Genomic DNA, 18,382 nt, shown 5'->3' on the forward strand with positions numbered 1-18,382 from the left:
GTTTCCATATGTATTTCATGATTGGTTTTTCTATTTCTATGCACAATGTCCTTGGGATTCTTATAGGGATTGTGTTAAACATGTAGATTGTTTTGGGTAGTATGGCCATTTTCACAATATTGATTCTACCAATCCATGAGCATGGAAGTTCTTTCCATCTTCTGATGTCTTCTTCGATTTCTCTCTTCAGTGGTTTATAGTTTTCATTAAAAAGGTCTTTGGTTTCTTTCATTAAATTTATTCCAAGGTACTTTATTGTTTTTGAGGCTATTATAAATGGGAGTTTCCCTGATTTCTTTCTCAGTCTATGCATTGTTGGTATATAGAAAAGCTACTGATTTCTGGATGTTATTTTTATATCCTGCTACTTTGCCTAGAGTCATGATTTCTAATAGTTTTTTTGGTAGAGTTTTTGGGGTCCCTTAGGTATAGGATGAGGTCCAATTTTTTTTCTCATATTTTGTAAAATCAGATTCCTAAAACTTTAAGCTAATATTCCCCTCAGCCCTTAAAAGTAGCTGAAGTTACCCATCTCAGCCCACACATGAACTTTTTCCAAATTAAACATCATGATACAACAAAATGTAAATCTCCTAAAAACTTTAAATATTTTAATTAAGCTATATTTTATATTAAGATACAAAAATCTGAATTTTACAATGAATTCAAAATATTATGCATTTCAATTTTAAGATGTCTTTAAATTTTTTTAACTTCTTTGAAGCTGGTAGATGCCTATCACAATTAAGGCAATTATAGTTGCTGCTGGAGAGTGGTGGTAGTGACACAGTTTTCTCTGCTGTGTAAAAACTTATTTATTATTTCTAATGACATAATTATACAACTGAAACCTCTCAAGATTTCAGGCAACAATTTATTTAATAAACATTTGCAAAATGAATTTGAAGCCTAGAAACTGGCTAAAAAGCTTTTATTAACATTGTCTAATAAGATCAAGAAAATGCCAGTAAGTCCCAGGTAAAACTAGAATATATTTTTAAGCCGTGCTATATTATCAACTCTCCTAACTGCACAGGGAAGATGTTCTGTGGTAAAACACAGACAAAGACAACTCTGGGTGGGAAAAAAGATTCAGAGGAGTTGGACTCAGTGCAAAGGAGTATCGTAACCAATTTATTTCACTTATATTTTCAATGTATGTTCAAAGATGATATGCTAAAAGTAAAAAGTAAACTTAAAAGTTTTTACTTTTCCAAAAAGATGAAGTTTTATTTTATATTTATTAACAGAAATAAAATTCACTGAAAGATAACACTGTGCAATAGTTTAACTGGCGATGCTTTATTTTTCCTCCCTCCTTAAAAGAATATAAAATAAGTGTCTATCAGCTGATTCAATAGATCATGGTTGTTGAAGATAGGATTGTGAGGCCTCTGACCTAATGTGAGAATTAATCCATTGATGGATCTATAATATGATGATATTATTGAGAGGTAGTAGAAACTTTTGGAGGTACGTCCTAGTTGGAGAAAGGTGACTGGGGCATGCCTATGAAGAGTATCTATTCCCTGGCCCCTTCCTATCACTCTCTCTCTCTGCTTCCTGGCTTCCATGAGTAGCCTCCTCTGTCATACACCCACAACTGTAATATTCAGCTTCATCTCAGGCTGAAAGCTCCCCTTGGATGGAAACCTCTGAAACCATGAGGCAAAATAAATCTTTTCTCCTTTAAGTTATTTCATTTGGGTATTTGTCACAGTGACAAAAAACTAACATACCAAGTAAGATGAATGCTAAGAAAAGACCTGAGAAGACCTTAACCCTCCACTTCAGTACAATTCCTATACTCAAAGGAAGCCTACCTAAGTGTGAAGGAATGCCCCTATATAGCAGAGATAACTGCAAAGACTAGAACTCCTGAGGCAATCTCTGCAAAAACATGTGAACACAAGCTAAAGGAGAAGATTTCAATGATCAAACACAACACTAGTCTCTGCAAAAATAGTTTGAAAAAGTCTCAAGACAAATGAACTACTATAGCCTTCAATAATCAATTAAAAATTATAAAAAAAAAAACAGGAATCCCTGGAGAAAACTGATTTCCAGGGTTACCACATTATAATAGTAAAATGCCAAAATTTCCAAAAAAAACATAAGTTATAAGACAAGAGAAAAAAATAGCCCATTCAAAAGAACAAAATAAAGTGACATAAACAAAAATGAATAGAGTCTAAGGGATTTGAGGAACACCATTAAGCAGAGTAACATATGCATTATGGAGTATGAGAAGAAAGTGGCTGTCAAATAATGGCCAAAAACTTCTCAAATTTGCTGAAAGATGCAAATCAAGAAATCCAAAAGGCTCAAGAAACTCTTAAATGGATTATATTCAGAGAATCACACTGAGATACATTATAATCGAACTGTCAAAGACCAAAGACAAAGAATAGTGGAAGCAACAAGAGAGAAGCAATTCTTCACCTACAAGGGCTCTTCAATAAATTATAAACTGGACACCTTGGAAACCAGAAGGGAGTAAGAAAATATGGTTTAAAAGACTGAAAAAAAAAAACCCAGAACTCTCATCAAGAATTCTATATCCAGAAAAATTAGAAATTATGACGTCCTCAGATAAACAAAATCTGAGGGAATTCATTATCACCAGACATGTCCAATAAGGAAAGCTACCAAGAGTCCCTCAGATTGAAATGAAAGGATGCTAAACAGTAACTTGAAGCCATAAAAAGACATGCAGAGCTCCAGTAAATATAAGCTAGCAAACATAAAAACCAGTTACTATAGTGTTGGTTTGTAAAGAGCACTTTTTATTTTCTATAGGATTTAAGACAAATGCATAAAACCTAATTAAAACATCTTTGTTATTAGGCACACAATGTATAAACACACAATTTGCTACACTCTGTAAAAATTTTGCCAAATTTGAATTGTATAAGTTATTTTATGCAACTGAAGTAGGTTTTGATTTGTAACTTAAACTACATTTGATTGTAACTTAAATTACAAAGATTATATCTGTATAATTTTAATATGTTATAGGTAATCCCATGATAATCATAAACAAAATATCTATAAACTATACACAAAAGGAAATAAAGCTGGCAGAGTGGCTCAAGTGGTAGATCCCATCTGCCTAGCAAGCATGAGGCCCTGAGTTCAAACCCTAGTACCATCAAAAAAAAAAAAAAATCAAAAGATAACCAAAAGGTGTCACAATAAAAATCAACTAAACACAAAGGCAATCACAAAGAAAATGCATAATAAAAAAAGTTTTAAAATACAAAATATACAATGAAAATGAAAAGCAAAATGTCAGGAGTAAGTCTTTAATAAATTACTTTAAATGCAAATGTTTAAATGCTCCATTCAATAGAAGAGATCAGCAAAGTGGACTTTTTAAAAAGAGGGGGAAAACATGGGATTTTAAGGGGTGAAGGATATAATCCACATATATAGTATAAAAAGAGACTCACTTTAGTTGTAAAGATATAAATAAATTTAAAGTAAAACAACAGAAAAGGAAATTCTGTGCAAATAATACTAAAGAGAGCATCAATACTATTATCAGACAAAATAGACTATGTCAAAATGTGTGGAGAGATAAAAACATTAGACATTGAAGAAAAGGTAAATCATCAACAAATACATAAATGACTATAAATGTATATGCACCAAACACCATAGCCCCAAAAGAGATGAAGTAAATAATGACAGAACTGAAGAAAGAATAACAGAAATTTAAATACCCTACTTCTAATAATGGATGAACACCCAGATCAACAAGGAAATACAGGACTCAAGCAAACACTATATACCAATTGAACCTAAGAGACAATATACATAACACTCCACCTGATGAAAGCATACGATACACTTTTCTCAAGTGTCTATTCTCCAGTGTAGACCACATGCTAGCCCACAAAAAAGCTTCAATAAATTTTGTAAGACTGAGATCATACAAAGAATCTTTCCTAACCAATGGAATTAAACTAGAAATTAATCATAAGAAAAACTAGAAAATTAGTGAATATGTGGAAAGTAAACCACATGCTCTTGAAAAATAGCAAAAGAAGAAATCAGAAAACACACAGAAACAAAGAAAACACAATACATCAAAATTAATGCTACAAGACTGGGGGGATTGTTCAAGTAGTAGAGCACTTACCTAACAAGCACAAGGCCATGAGTTCAATCCCCAGTACCACAAAAAAAAAAAAAAAGAAGAAAACCCTTATGCTATGCAGTTGCAGTTAAAGCAGAACTAAGGGAAATTTACAGCTACAAATGCACACATTAAATAAGCATATCACAAATCAGTAGCCTACATTTATACCTAAGGAATAGAAAAAAGAAATAAAATAAAACCCAAAAGAACCAGAAAAAAAGGAAATGCTAAAGATTAGAGTTGGAGATAAAAGTAACAAAAAAAAGAAAAATAGAAAAAAAAATCAATGAACCAAATTTTGGCTGTTTAAAGGATCCCTATGATGGATGTAGTGATGCATATCTATAATCCCAGCATTCAGGAGGCTGAGGCAGGAGGATCATGAGTTTGAGGCCAGCATAGGCTACCTAGCAACTTCCAGGCCAACCTATGCTACAGAGCAAAACCCTGTCTCAAAACAAACAAAAAACAAGATCAACAGTATTAATAACCTTTATCCACACTGACTTTAAAAAAAAAAACTGAAACACTCAAAGTTACTAAAATGAGAAATCAGAGTGGGAATATCATTACCAATTTTACAGAAGTAAAAAAAAAAAAAAAAAGAAGACGACTATTGTTTCACTGGTGACTTCTCCCAAAACATTTAAAGAAAAATTAAGACCAATCCTCTCAAACTACTCCAAAAAATCTGAAGCGGATAAAACATTTCTTAATTCATCCTATAAAGCCAGCATTAACCTGGTACCAAAGGTGAAGTAAGACGATACAAGAAAACTACAACTCAATGTCCTTTATAAGTTACTATGTAAAATCTTAAATAAAGCACTTTAGACTGAATTCACAAGCATATTAAAAGGAATATTCCAAGGATGAAACCAAGTGGGGTTTCTTCCCAAAATACCAGGGATGGTTCAACATACACAACCAACCAACATAGCACTGCAGGATGAAGAATGAAAGAAAAACCACATCATCATCTAACCCATACAGAAAAGGCATTTGACAAAATTCAATACTCCCTCTTAGCTTATTCAGTAAGCTAAGAATAAAAGGAAACTTCTTTAACATAACAGAGACATATGAAAAAGAATAAAAAAATACAGTCATGAAAAATACACAAACAACAACATATTCAATGGTGAAACCTGAAAGCTTCTCCATTAATGTCATGAATAGGACAACAATGTCCACTTTCACTACTTATAGTCAACATAGTACTGGAAATTTTAGCCAGTACTAAAACAAAACAAACTAAACTAAACAAGACAAATAAAAGGCATCCAAACTAGAAAATAAGAGCCAAAGTTATCTCTGTTCACAGTGATTCAATCATATACATATATATATATATATATATATATATATGACATATAGTATATGTATGTGTGTTTATATATATAATATGTACATACATAATGAAATATTGTTAGCTCAGATTCAGTACAGCTATGGGATACAAAAGTCAACATAGAAAAATCAGTTGCATTTCTATATACCTGTAGTGAGCACTGATGAGAAAACAATTCCGTTTATAATAGCATCAGAAAGAATTACCTAGCAGTAAACCAAGTACATGAAAGACTGTATACTGAAAACTAAAAAATCATTACTGAAAGAAATTAAAGGCAACATAAATAAGTGAAAAGACATCCATGTTCATGGAGTCAAAGATTAAATATTGTGAAGATAGTAACACTACTCAAGGTGATCTACAGATTCAATGTAATGTCTATCAATATCCCAAAAGTGGTTTCATTTTGTTTGTTGTTTGGTTTGGTTTGGTTGAGACAGAATCTACTATGTTGTCATAATTGGCCTCATACTCACTATGTTGTCCAGGATATCCTCAAGTGCTGGGTCTATAGGCATGCACCACAAGGCCTTCCAAGGGTGTTTCTTACAGAAAGAAAAAACAATCTTAAAACCCACACGGGATCTCAAGAAATGCCAAATAGACACACGATCATGAAAAAGAAGAACAAAGTTAGAGGACTCATACTTCATGATTTCAAAACTTACCACAAAAGCTAAACTAATCAAAACAGTGTGATTCTGGCATTTGGACAGATTTATAGATGAATAGAATATTTTTAAACTGATTTTCAATAAGGGTGCCAAGGCAATTCAGTGGTCTTAAAAACAACAGTCTTTTAAACAGAAGATACTGGAAAACTAGACATTCATATGCAAAAGAATGAAACTGGACTTACCTTATACCACATACAAAAACAAAATGGATCAAAGACCTAAATGTAAGACATACATCAATAAAATTCTTAGAATAAAACAGGTAACTTTTCAAGATATTGCTAAAGGGTGAAAGATTAATACAATCTGAAAAGAAACAAGAATATGATGATTTTAGATTTAACAATTTCAAAGATATGACAAGTAGCAAAAGAAAAAAGCAGATAAGCTGGACTTCATCAAAATTTAAAACTTTATAATCAAGTGACCCTAGTAAGAGTGACAAGAAAATCCATATATGTGGGGGAAAATATGTGTAGATCATGTACTAGTAAAGGATTAATATCTAGACCATATAAAGAATTTCCACAACTCAACAACAACAACAAAAACCTAATTCAAAATGGGCAAAGGACTTCAGCAGACATTTCTCCCAAGATATACAAATTATCACTAAGCCTCTGAAAAGATGTTCAACAATAACAAAAATAACAAGTATTAGCAAAAATATGGAAAAACTGGAAACCCCATCCACCAGTAGTATAGAAAATGGTGCAATCACTATGAAAAGCAATAGTGTAGGGGCTGAGGTTGAGCTCAGGGGTAGACCTCTTGCCTAGCAACAAGGCCCTAGCACCACAAAAAACAAAAGATGGAAATAAAAACTAGTGTGCTTCTCAAAAACTTAAACACAGAATTACCATATGATCCAATAATTCCTTTTCTAATTATATACCCAAAAGAATTGAAAATAGACTCAAAGAGATCTTGTACATCAATACGCAAAGCAGAAATGTTTACGACAGCTAAAAGGTAGAAACAACCCAAATATTCAACACATGAATAGGTAGACAGAATACTTTAGACACATAGATAGATATATAGATAACAGTATATATATGTGTGTGCGTGTATATATATATAGCAAAATATTATTCAGCCTTAAAAAATAAAATTCTGATACATGCTTCAACACTGATGAATGTAGAAAGCATTATGCTAAGTGCAATGAGCCAGACACAAAAGACAAATATTTTATGATTCTCCTTATATGAGGTATTCAGAAAGGAGGACAAAGAATAACAAGAGTTGGACAAGAAAGAAAGAATGAGTAGTTAGTTATGTTTCATAGGTACAAAGTTTCAATTTGGAAAGATATAAAATTTGTGGAAAGGACTACTGATGATGGCTGCACAACACTGTAAGTGTACTTGATACCACTGAATTGTACTCTTAAAAACAGTTAAATGGCAAATTTCATGTTATGAATATTTTACCATAATTAAAAATTACATAGTTCAAAATCTTACAAAAGTGGGTTGGGAATCTGGAGGAAACCCCCCTCCAAAAAAAAAGAATAAGCAAAGATTAATCCAAGAATGAGTGGATGTATTGGATTACTGAAGGATACAGACAGAAATGAAATGAGGAAGTGGTAAGTTAAGCAACGTAGAAATGATATCAAAGAAGAACAGACAGATCCACAGAAGAAAGAAAATAACAAATGAGAAGCTTTGTAGAAGCAGAAATGACATTTCAGGATGAAATCCTCATATTTTCTAAAGCATTACATACACTATTACAAACAATTACTCTCATCATATTTAGTTTTCTTTGTGTACTTCTCCTGCTCAAAAACTTCCAGTTTTTCACTTGCCTGGCATGCATATGGCCACTTCTGCTAAACTGTACTCATTATCTACATTATATCAGTAATCCTCAGCTTGCTTCTAAATCAATGACTTAGATAAGACAATAATATACATTTAAATTCTTGTTTTTAACACTTATAGAAAAAAATCAGTAGCTAAATATTTCATAAAAGGCAAAGATATTATGAGATTTTTGTGAGACATATGCTATCCACAGATTTGAAATAAATAATAAATTTGAAAAGGGAAGAAAAGGCATTATCACACACAGAAAGTCTCCCAGAGTGAAAGAAAAAAAGAGATTGGCTTTGGCTACTACCAAAGTATCTGTCTCACTGACCAAATGTATTTAGGCAAAATCCACACATACTAGTATAATTCATTTACTGTGTTAAAAAGAAAACTAGTAAAATAGCAGGCATGGCGCTCATCCTGTAATCCAAGATACTAGGGAGACACAGTCCGGGAGGATCATGGTTCAAGGGCAGCTTGAACAAAAAGTTAGTAAGACCTCATCTCAACCAACAAGTCAGGCTTAGTGACACCTGTCTATAATCCCAGCTATGCTGGAGGCATAAAAAGGAGGACTAAAGGCAAGCAAACCCAAGGAAAACACAAGACTCTACCTGAAAAGATAACTAAAACCAAAAAAAGGGCTGGAGATGGCTCAAGTGGCAGAGCACCTGCCTAGCAGGCATGAGGCCCAAAGCTCAAACCCTAGTACTGTCAAAAAAGAAAAATAGTAGAATTTATATATGTGGTGAAGTTACAGACTTACAAAATGTATAATAAGAATTTTTTGTCTTGTGGTCTCAATCCCAAATCATCCTTATAGGTATAAAAATATTACTGGTTTTTGCTTCTACATTATTTTAACAACAAACTTAATACAAGGATAATTTACATAACAGCAGTATTTGCTACAAAGTAGGTGAAAGAACCAAGAGCAAAATAAGACACAGGAAAAATAGAATGTAGTGATTTGTGAATTCCTGTAACTTTGTATTCTTTTTTTCCCATTTTACAAATTAAATTACAACACAAATATTTGACTAAATGAGAGTTCACACTTCCACAAGGTTATTATTGCACATTTTAATGTTTTCATACTTAAAGTGAATACCATTTATTCTCAAAATATGCAAACCAACTAACTTAGTAATGTTAAATCATATTAAATATTATAGCTGACTGAGTATAAAAATCAACAATGGCACTGGAGATGTCGCTTATTTGGAATAGTACTTCCCTAGCACACATGATGAGGCTCTAGATTCAATTCCCAACACCACAAAAAATAAAAATAAAAAAGAATCAGTAATGCCAAAGTAAATGCATTTAGAATGGCAACATTTTGAACTACTTATTCTAGATTTTAAAATCTATGTAATAGACTTGAGCACATGTGTTTTCACTCATTTAACTTAAGCTCTGCTAACGTGTAAGCTGACTGAAACTGTAATCATGATGCTTAGTTACTAAATACTGTAAGATAATACACAATGCTTGTGGATACAAGCACATACCACGTGAATTCACATCCTTGTCTCAACTAGTTAAATGTCTATATAATAGTTCAGTAAAATATTTATTGAAACATGTTTATTAAATACTGAGCTAGCCAACTTTCAAACTTAAAAAGACCAAACATATTACAAAGATATAAAATATTCACTACCTACATTAATATCTGGCTTAACTTCTAAGCCTTTCATTTCCACATGAATGTTTGTATTACATGAAAAGTGGGAAGAAAGAAAATAATGCATGAAAAGGTCAACAGACAAATATAGTTTACTGCATTTACTGAGCAGCAAGCACTACGCCAGGTGGTCAGGGATATAAAGGGAAGTTGAGATAACACGACCCTTATTTTCATGGTAATTACAGTATCATAAAGGAGATAGACCCTGATCAGATCAGCTTACTACTGAGTACGTAAAAAAAAACAGCTGATATTAACATTCTATGAAAAGGAACATAGCTTTGAGATAGTACATAATAAAGGAACCTGTTCCAGAACAAGGAGTCAAGGAGGACATCACAGAAAATACGGAGCTTTCAAGCTCAGAACTGAAGGATGATAAGAATTGAACAGGTAAGATGAGTAGTGCGGAAAATTCCAAATAAAGGCCCAGTAGTGGGAGGGAGCATAGTACACAAAGAAACAGAAAGGAAGACAGTGCAGCTAGATGCAAAGACCAAGAAAGGGAGAGGCATAATATAAGAGGACAAAGACAAAAAAAGGACCCAGTCACTGACAGAAGGCACATGAGGATTTTATTCTTTAGTCTTTACTTTCATATCTAAAATGAAAAATGTCTGTATCTAACATAAAATGTAGTTGTGCAACATCTCTGCAGGTAAAGGATGCTTCACAAATAATTGTTTAAAGACTAAGACAGAGAGGTCTTACTTATTTGAAGCAAATATAAATTTTTAATTAAATTCATTTTAAGATCATTTATAAAGGAAAAATAAAATCACCACCCACTCTAAATAAAGGATTTATGTCTAAGAAGCTGCAGTGTTTTTCTGAGTCCTCTTTTGCTTCTAAAAATTATTTTTCTTTTAAAGTATACATTAATGTTCAAACTGACTACAATAAAAAGAAGGACCGATACAGAGAAATTAAATAAGAAACATTCCTTTCCACTTTTTTATCTACTGAATTCCATCCTGTTTATAATGTCATTTTAAATTATATTCTGTCTTCAACTAATAACTATCCAACATTTAATAAAATAATGTAACTAATAGTTTACAAATCTCATAGCTATTCAAATTTTTTAATTCCTCTTCTTTCACTGCCTTCATGTAATATTCTATAAGTAATTATATTCTAATTTCATCAGTCCTGATGATTAATAAACATATTGATGTTCAAAAATACTTATCATACATCCCTATAATCCCAGCACTCATGAGGCAGAGGCAGGAAAACAGTGAATTCTAAGCCTGGGCTACATACCTGTCTCAAAAAAGCCTGTCTGAAAAAAAAAAATTAAGGTTATTTCAAATTTACTAAAAGTACTAGTACTAGATTATGGCAAGGGGTGTAGCTCAAGTAATATAGCACCTGCCTAGCAAGTGCAAGGCCTTTGGTCATCTATCTTCACCACCACCCACCCTCCCACTGCTCATATTGGGGATTTAACCCAAGGCCTGGCACAAGCAAAGCAAGTACTCTACCACTGAGCTATATCCCTAACCCTGCCTTCCACTCACCCCCCTTTTTTTCAAGAGAGAGGTGATCTGTCTGCTATGTTGCCACACTTGCTTCAAACTTGAAATCCTCCTGCTTCACCCTCTTGAGTAGCTGGGATTACAGGCATGTATCACCACTTCTGGTGGTCCATCACTTTTGTGGGAAAAATTTAAGAATAAAAATCAGTCCTAGTAAAAGGAGAGCAAAAAAGGTTGAGCTTTTATACTATCATGCTAATTTTTAATATGAAAAACCAAAATATTACCTGTATTCAACCTATGCATGTCAAAATATTTCCATATACCTCAAAAACTGGAAAAAGATTCAGACTACACATTTCACACGTTAGAGTTAAATGTTTTCCAAATGACATATACATATTAAAATCTGACTTATAAGATATGAAATATGAAGTTTTCTTCTAAATGACCACTACTCTATGTATTTGCAAGGGAGCATTTAAACACACACATGCATCTTTGGTAGATTTAACTAAGGAGGCTTAAAATACATGTCTGTAAGAAAGAGAGAGAAAGGAAGGAAGTAGAAGAGAGAGGAGGAAAGACAGAAGGAAATTCATAAAGGATAGCCAATAATTTAAAAAGAACTCATTGGTCACTTTTGAAGGATTTCATGGGTAAATAACAGAAATCTAACAATTATTCTGTGTGAACTGTACTGCATAATAACCAAAAAGCTGATCAGAGAAAATTACTCTTCATTGGAAAAGTTCAACTGATAAATGAAGAAGAAATGATAAAGTTTAATTAACACTATTTTACATGCCTAATAAAATAATGGATCTAAACATCAAATATCAAAGTGTGCTGTAGGTAAAAAATTGACAGAGAACTTTACACTGGATATACAAGGCTGACAGTATACAGGTGATCCATTATCACCGTAGAGGCAGATAAAAGACATGATGTGCTTAATGATATGATGCACAGAAATGCACAATAATCTATATTTTCACCCCCAAAAAAAAAACTTAAATCGAAGTCTCAATAAGCCTCTCAATTTAACTACAACTCATAAGAAACAGAGGAGCATATATGTTAAAGGACACCACAGTGATGGAGTCAGCAAAACCCAAAACATGAAAAGTTCTGCAGGATGAACAGCTTAGTATATCCAACAAATAAATTATAAGCAGGAAGAAAAGGTCAGGAAACTATTACATGCAACAGGTGCACCTTGTTTAGATCTTGATTCAAGCTGATTTGCTTGATTTTACAGTTGATTTACTGTACAAAACAACAACTTTATGAGACAATGGGAAAATGTGAGAAATAATTAATAGCAATTATATTAACAAGTTACTGGTTTTATATGAGATATCATAGTTATGTTAAAATAACAGTTTTTTAAGAATACACACATATATAAATATATACATTTATAGATAAATGATTTGCTTCAAAATAGTCTGGGGACAAACTGGCTAGGTGTTAACTACTGAAATGGGGAGGATAGATGCATGAAGGTCTACTCTTTCTATATTTTTTTTAAGGTCATGATTAAAAGTGTATGGGTAGACCACTGTGGTTGTTTATTCCTCTAATCCCTGCTATGCAGGAAGGTGGAGATTGGGAGGATCATGGTTCAAGGCCAGCCCAGGCAAAAAAAAAAAAAAAAAAGGTAGTGAGACTCCATCTCAACAAACAAGCTTTGAGCGGTGGAACATATCTATAATCTTGTCAGTGTAGGTAGGAGTATCCAGGTCCCAGCCCAGTCCCAAGCAAAAAGCATGAGACCATATTTCCTAAAGCAAAAAATGGCTCAGGGCATGGCTCAAGTAGAAGAGCACCTACCTAGCAAGCACAAGGCCCTGAGTTCAAACCCCAGTACTGCCAAAAAAGCATAACGGAGGGTGAAAAGAAGAAGTGAAGAACCTTGAAGACTATTAACCTCTGAGTTCTTATTTAACATGCTAACCAAGTCTACCCATGCATAGGGCACTATCCCGGTGCTGGAAACACAGGGTAAAAGGAAAACATTTTCAAAATTCCTACAATATAGCAACTAACAAGTCAAAGAGAATTATTACATATTGGTAACCCTAAGTAATTAGTCATTAAAAGCATATAATTCCAGAGATTTGCTAATAATAGTCAACAAATGGAACATGAAGGATAAGCAAACAATGCATTTGGTGAGCTATTTTTTTGGAGGGGGGAGTGGAGTACCTACTGTTCTTTTTCCTGATTCATAGCATTCTAATATTTGCAAAGTAGAAAGTCAAGGTAAAAAGAATTAACTACTTGCTTCATTCTTTGTTTGCTCAGCATATATTAATTGTACATAGGTGTTTCAATGTGATACATCCACACATGGATATAATACGCTTGATCAAATTCATCCCATTACTCCATCTTATTCTCCCTTTTTACAATTTTAATGGGCTTAATTATTCTATTATCATATATGTATATAAGGTATGTCCATTATATTCACCCCCCCATCACTCTCTCCTTACTCCCACCCCTGTCCCATCAGTTCCAAATAGCCCCCCTTTTACATTCAGGTCATTTTTTTAGGTCTAGATTCTACACATGAGATAAAACATTTTAACATGATGATCTTCATTTCCACTCATTTCCTGAAAATAACATAATTTCATTCTACTTTATGGCTTAATAATATTTCATTGTGTACATATATCACATTTTCTTAATCTACTCATCAGCTGATGGGCACCTAAGTTGATTCATTGTTTGCTATTGTGAACAGTGCTGCAGAAAACATGGGTTTGCAGGTATCCCTACTGTATGCTGACTTAATTCCTTCAGATATATGCCTGGAATTGGTATAGCAGGAGCTTCCTCCTTTCCTTAACAATTTTTGGGGTTTTGTTTTAGGAAGGCTTAGAATCAAAACTGTGAAACACACACTTGGTCACACCTCTCTTCTTAAACTTTCTATTGTAACAAGAAGAATTTAATTAAAAGAAATCTGAGCAAAGTAAGGAAAAAAATTAAAGACACCAGATGAAGAACTGTCCACATAATCACGGCCAAAATGGAATTCTATAAAATATAGATAATAAAAAACCAGTAAGTTTGAATGTGTGTATTTTCCTAAAACAGTATTGTTAATTTCCTACAAATTAAAAACAAAGTGGCAGGGAATTATAAGTTGACATTTTTAATACTTAGTTTGAAATCCAAATTTTAAAAATTGAATTTTATAAAAATAAATTTACCTACTATACACATATACATTTATAAGCAATGGCTTAAACATTTACAAACATAAAAACATAACTAAATGTACATTGGTCCTTTTTTAATTTTGGTAAACACATACACACACGCATGAATGTACATACATACACACACACATTTTTTTTTTTAAGAGACAAGGTCTCACTATGTTGTTCAGTCTGCCTCAGAACTCCTGGGCTCCAGTGATTCTCTTGCATCAGTCTCCCATAGAGCTGGGATTACAGTTAAGTACAACTGTGCCTGACTCTGGATTTGTAGGGGGGTTTTGTTTTTTTTTGTTTTTTTTGGTTTTTTTTTTGCAGTACTGGGGTTTGAACTCAGGGCCTACACCTTGAGTCACTCCACCAGCCCTTTTTTGTGATGGGTTTTTTTCAAGATGGAGTCTCATTGACTATTTTCCCCAGGCTGGTTTCAAACTGTGATCCTCCTGACCTCATCTCCAGAGCAGCTAAGATTACAGGTGACAGCCATGGACACCCAGCTTGAATTTGTAGTTTTTATAAATCATTTTTTCTCTTTTTTGAAGTGCTAGAGATAAAATCCAGAGTCTCATGCAAGCTAGGCAAGCACTATCACTGAGCTACACCCCTAGCCCCTAAAGATTTTTTTAACTGTTAAAGTACTAAAAGTCTTTTGAGTGATAGTTCAATTTAAGTGAGGACTGAGTAGGTTATAAGAAGAAAGCATAAATGAAAGTGTGTGCAATGTAAAGAAATTAACAAATATTACTCATAGAATGAGCTATTACATTTCAAGAACAAGGAAAGGACCATGCACCAGAGTCCAGGTCACAAGAGAGAACAAGTAACATTTCAGATTTACACGGAAAGAATAAAACATTGTTTAATAGCAGTACAATTTTGATCACATCACCTAGTTCCCCATGGAGAACTTTCAGGTTCACAACAGCATAAAAGGGGGGAAAAAGGTGAAATACAAAGAACATTTGTATACCACTTATAAAGCTCATATAAGGAGACAGAATTAAATACACAGCATCTTGTTAGAGAACTATGTCAGGTGTTATTTAACATATATTTTCTAGTTTGGGGGATATATTTTGGCTTGTGGGAGCTCTGAAAACACCCAACTGAGTTCCCTAACAACACAAATCTATCCAATACTATTACTTGCTGAATCTTTAAAGAGAAGTAGCCAATACAGAAAGAAAAAGCTTCTGTGCAGAGGTGAGCAGGTCCAACATCAGGCAAGCAGCCTGGGTACCGCCTATTGTTTTGTCAGTTGTTCTGGCAGTAGCAGGATACTACCTCTATCTCAGGTACTAAAATTTGCTGAAAATAACATCATGTTATATTTCTGCATGCTTAGAAAACTGAACAGCTAAAACAACAACCAAGAAAGGTAATCAGATGAATGAAAGAAGCACTGGAAAAGGAGAGATTGAAAAAACTTGGATGTGGAGGATTCCAAGATGGCGACTAGAGAGAGGAAGCAGAAAGCGTGCTTCCTAAAGTAAAATCTTGAAGAGACGCTGGAGATACACCTTACAGGAAAAACCAGTGAGAAGAGGCAAACTTTTGACTCCTCCGCACCCCGAGCCCGCACATAGCATCCCCACTCCACATTAAACGGAGAAACCAGGAGGGCTCCCATGCCGCCAGATGCCACCTCCAAGACTGCTTGGGAAGATGCAGAAAACAAGGTGAGCTAAGCGGCATGCGGTACTCCCACAGGCAATCCTGGGCCAGATCAGCATAGCCCCCTGGAGAGACCAACCCCCACCCAGGGAAAAAAGAGAAACTGAATAATAAATAACAACAACAAGGACACTAGCAAAAAGGGAGGATGCCCTGAGTACTGAAGAGGTGGGGAGGGACAATCCTCATGGAACTGTAAATAAAGAAGCTGACTGGAGAAGGCAGGAGTGGCGGCACCTGCCCAGCAACCAGGAGTGGGAAAGCTTGTAAAATTGGAAGTGGGAGGAAACCCCACTGGAGAGGGAGGAAGATCCACCTCCCACGTGAACTGTAAATAAACACACCGGCCAAGAAGCGGGTGTAGCGCCACCTCCCTCAGTGTGCTTGGAAAAGGGAAAGCTTGTAGCAGTGGCGGTCGTGCCCAGGACAACTTTAAGTAAACAAAGCCTGTGGGGCTAGGTGAGTGTTAAGCTTACTCCACAGATCTGCATAAATAAAGCCTCCAGCAACAGCAGGCTGACAGCAGCAGGCAGGTGAGCCACAGCCTCAGATAGACATTAACAAACCTGTCTCCAAACTCTCTCTTTTTTTTTTCTCTCTTCCTTTGATGAGACAACAACCAAACTACACCTGCATGCTGAAAAACTTAATCAAACTGTATTGCATTTGAACTTGGGACACTCTGTAGTGTTTTGGTTTTTTGGGTTTTTTCTTTTTTTTTTTGGTTATTTTCCCCTTTGATGAGACAACAGAACAACTTCTGAGACACCATAACCAGGATTACAGGCTGAGGGACAAACACCAAAATTATTAACACTGAAACTTTATTGCATTTGAACATGGAGATTTTTTTATTTTATTTTATTTTATTTTATTTTATTTTTCTATCCTCTCTCTACCTCTCTAATGCCTGTTTAGCTTACTGTTGATAAGTACACTATCTCTCCTTGTTTATATCTTTGAAACTTTTTTTGTTTGTTTTTTTTGGATTTTTTTACTTGTTTATTTGTTTTTACCTTTTCTTTACCTTCTTTGCTTTCCTTCTCTCACCCTTCCAGTCTAAATATTACAATTGTTATTATTACAAGCTAGAAAATACTTAATTGCACACAGTACAGGGACAATAATAATACCAAGGGCAATGATGCGAAGAAAGAAAAAAAAGGGAAACCAGTTTCCCCACAGCAAAAAATTAGTACAGGAACCAGAGGGAAATGAAGAAAACAGATACTCAGATCCAGACTCCAACAAAATGAAGAAAAACTATGCCAAAGAACCCAACGAAGCCCACAAGAATAATCTAAAACAAGAAATCCTACAGGTAATCAATGAGAATTTTATAGAGATGATACTGGATAGGGTTAACCAAAATGTACAGGAGACACTCAAGGAATTCCAAGACAAAAAAAAATGAGAGAATTTGAGAAAGCACAAGAAGAAATAAAAGAAACCATAGAAGCAGTGTATAAACACCAAAGTGAAACAAAGAACATGATTAATAAAGAGATAAATGAACTCAGGACAAAAATAGACAACAATAAAGAGGAAACGACCCAGGATATGGAAAGCCTCAGAAAAAAGAACGAAACAGAATTGCAAAACAAAATGGAAGGCCAATCCAGCAGAACAGAACAAACAGAAGACAGAATCTCAGAATTCGAAGATGAAATGGTAATTAAAGAAAAAAACCAAAGAACTATTAAACAACTCAGGACCTATGAAAAGAAAATGAAGAACTCACCAACTCCGTCAAAAGACCAAACTTGAGAATCATGGGCATTAAAGAAGGAGAAGAGGTGCAAGCAAAGGGAATGCATAATATATTCAAAAAAATAACAGAAAATTTCACAAATCTAGAGAAATCTATTCCCATATAGATGCAAGAGGCCTCCAGAATACCAAACAGACCAGATCAAAATAGAACTACCCCACAGCATATCATCATTAAAAATACAAGTACAGAGACCCGAGAAGGAATATTGAAGGCTGTAAGAGAGAAAAAACAAATAACATACAAAGGTAAACCCATCAAAATCACAGCAGACTTCTCAACAGAAACATTAAAAGCAAGAAGAGCTTGGGGAGAGATCTTCTGGGCACTGAAAGAAAATAACTTCAACCCTAGGATACTCTACCCAGCAAAATTATCATTCAAAATAGATGGAACAATAAAAGTCTTCCATGATAACCAGAAACTAAAACAATATGTGACCACAAAGTCACCACTACAAAAGATTCTTCAAGGGATTCTGCACACAGAAAGTGAAACCCAACATAACCATGAAACAGCAGGCAGCACCAAA

At 34.2% G+C, this 18,382-nt stretch overlaps 1 protein-coding gene across 19 annotated transcripts in view; it reads right to left on the reverse strand.

Moving 5' to 3' along the window:
• Macrod2 (mono-ADP ribosylhydrolase 2) overlaps positions 1–18,382 on the reverse strand; it is a 2,131,419-nt gene that overhangs the window by 2,101,638 nt on the left and 11,399 nt on the right. The gene's annotated exons all lie outside the window — the stretch shown is intronic.

The sequence above is a fragment of the Castor canadensis genome, chromosome 5 (genome assembly GCF_047511655.1).
Source record: "Castor canadensis chromosome 5, mCasCan1.hap1v2, whole genome shotgun sequence".
NCBI lineage: Eukaryota > Metazoa > Chordata > Mammalia > Rodentia > Castoridae > Castor > Castor canadensis.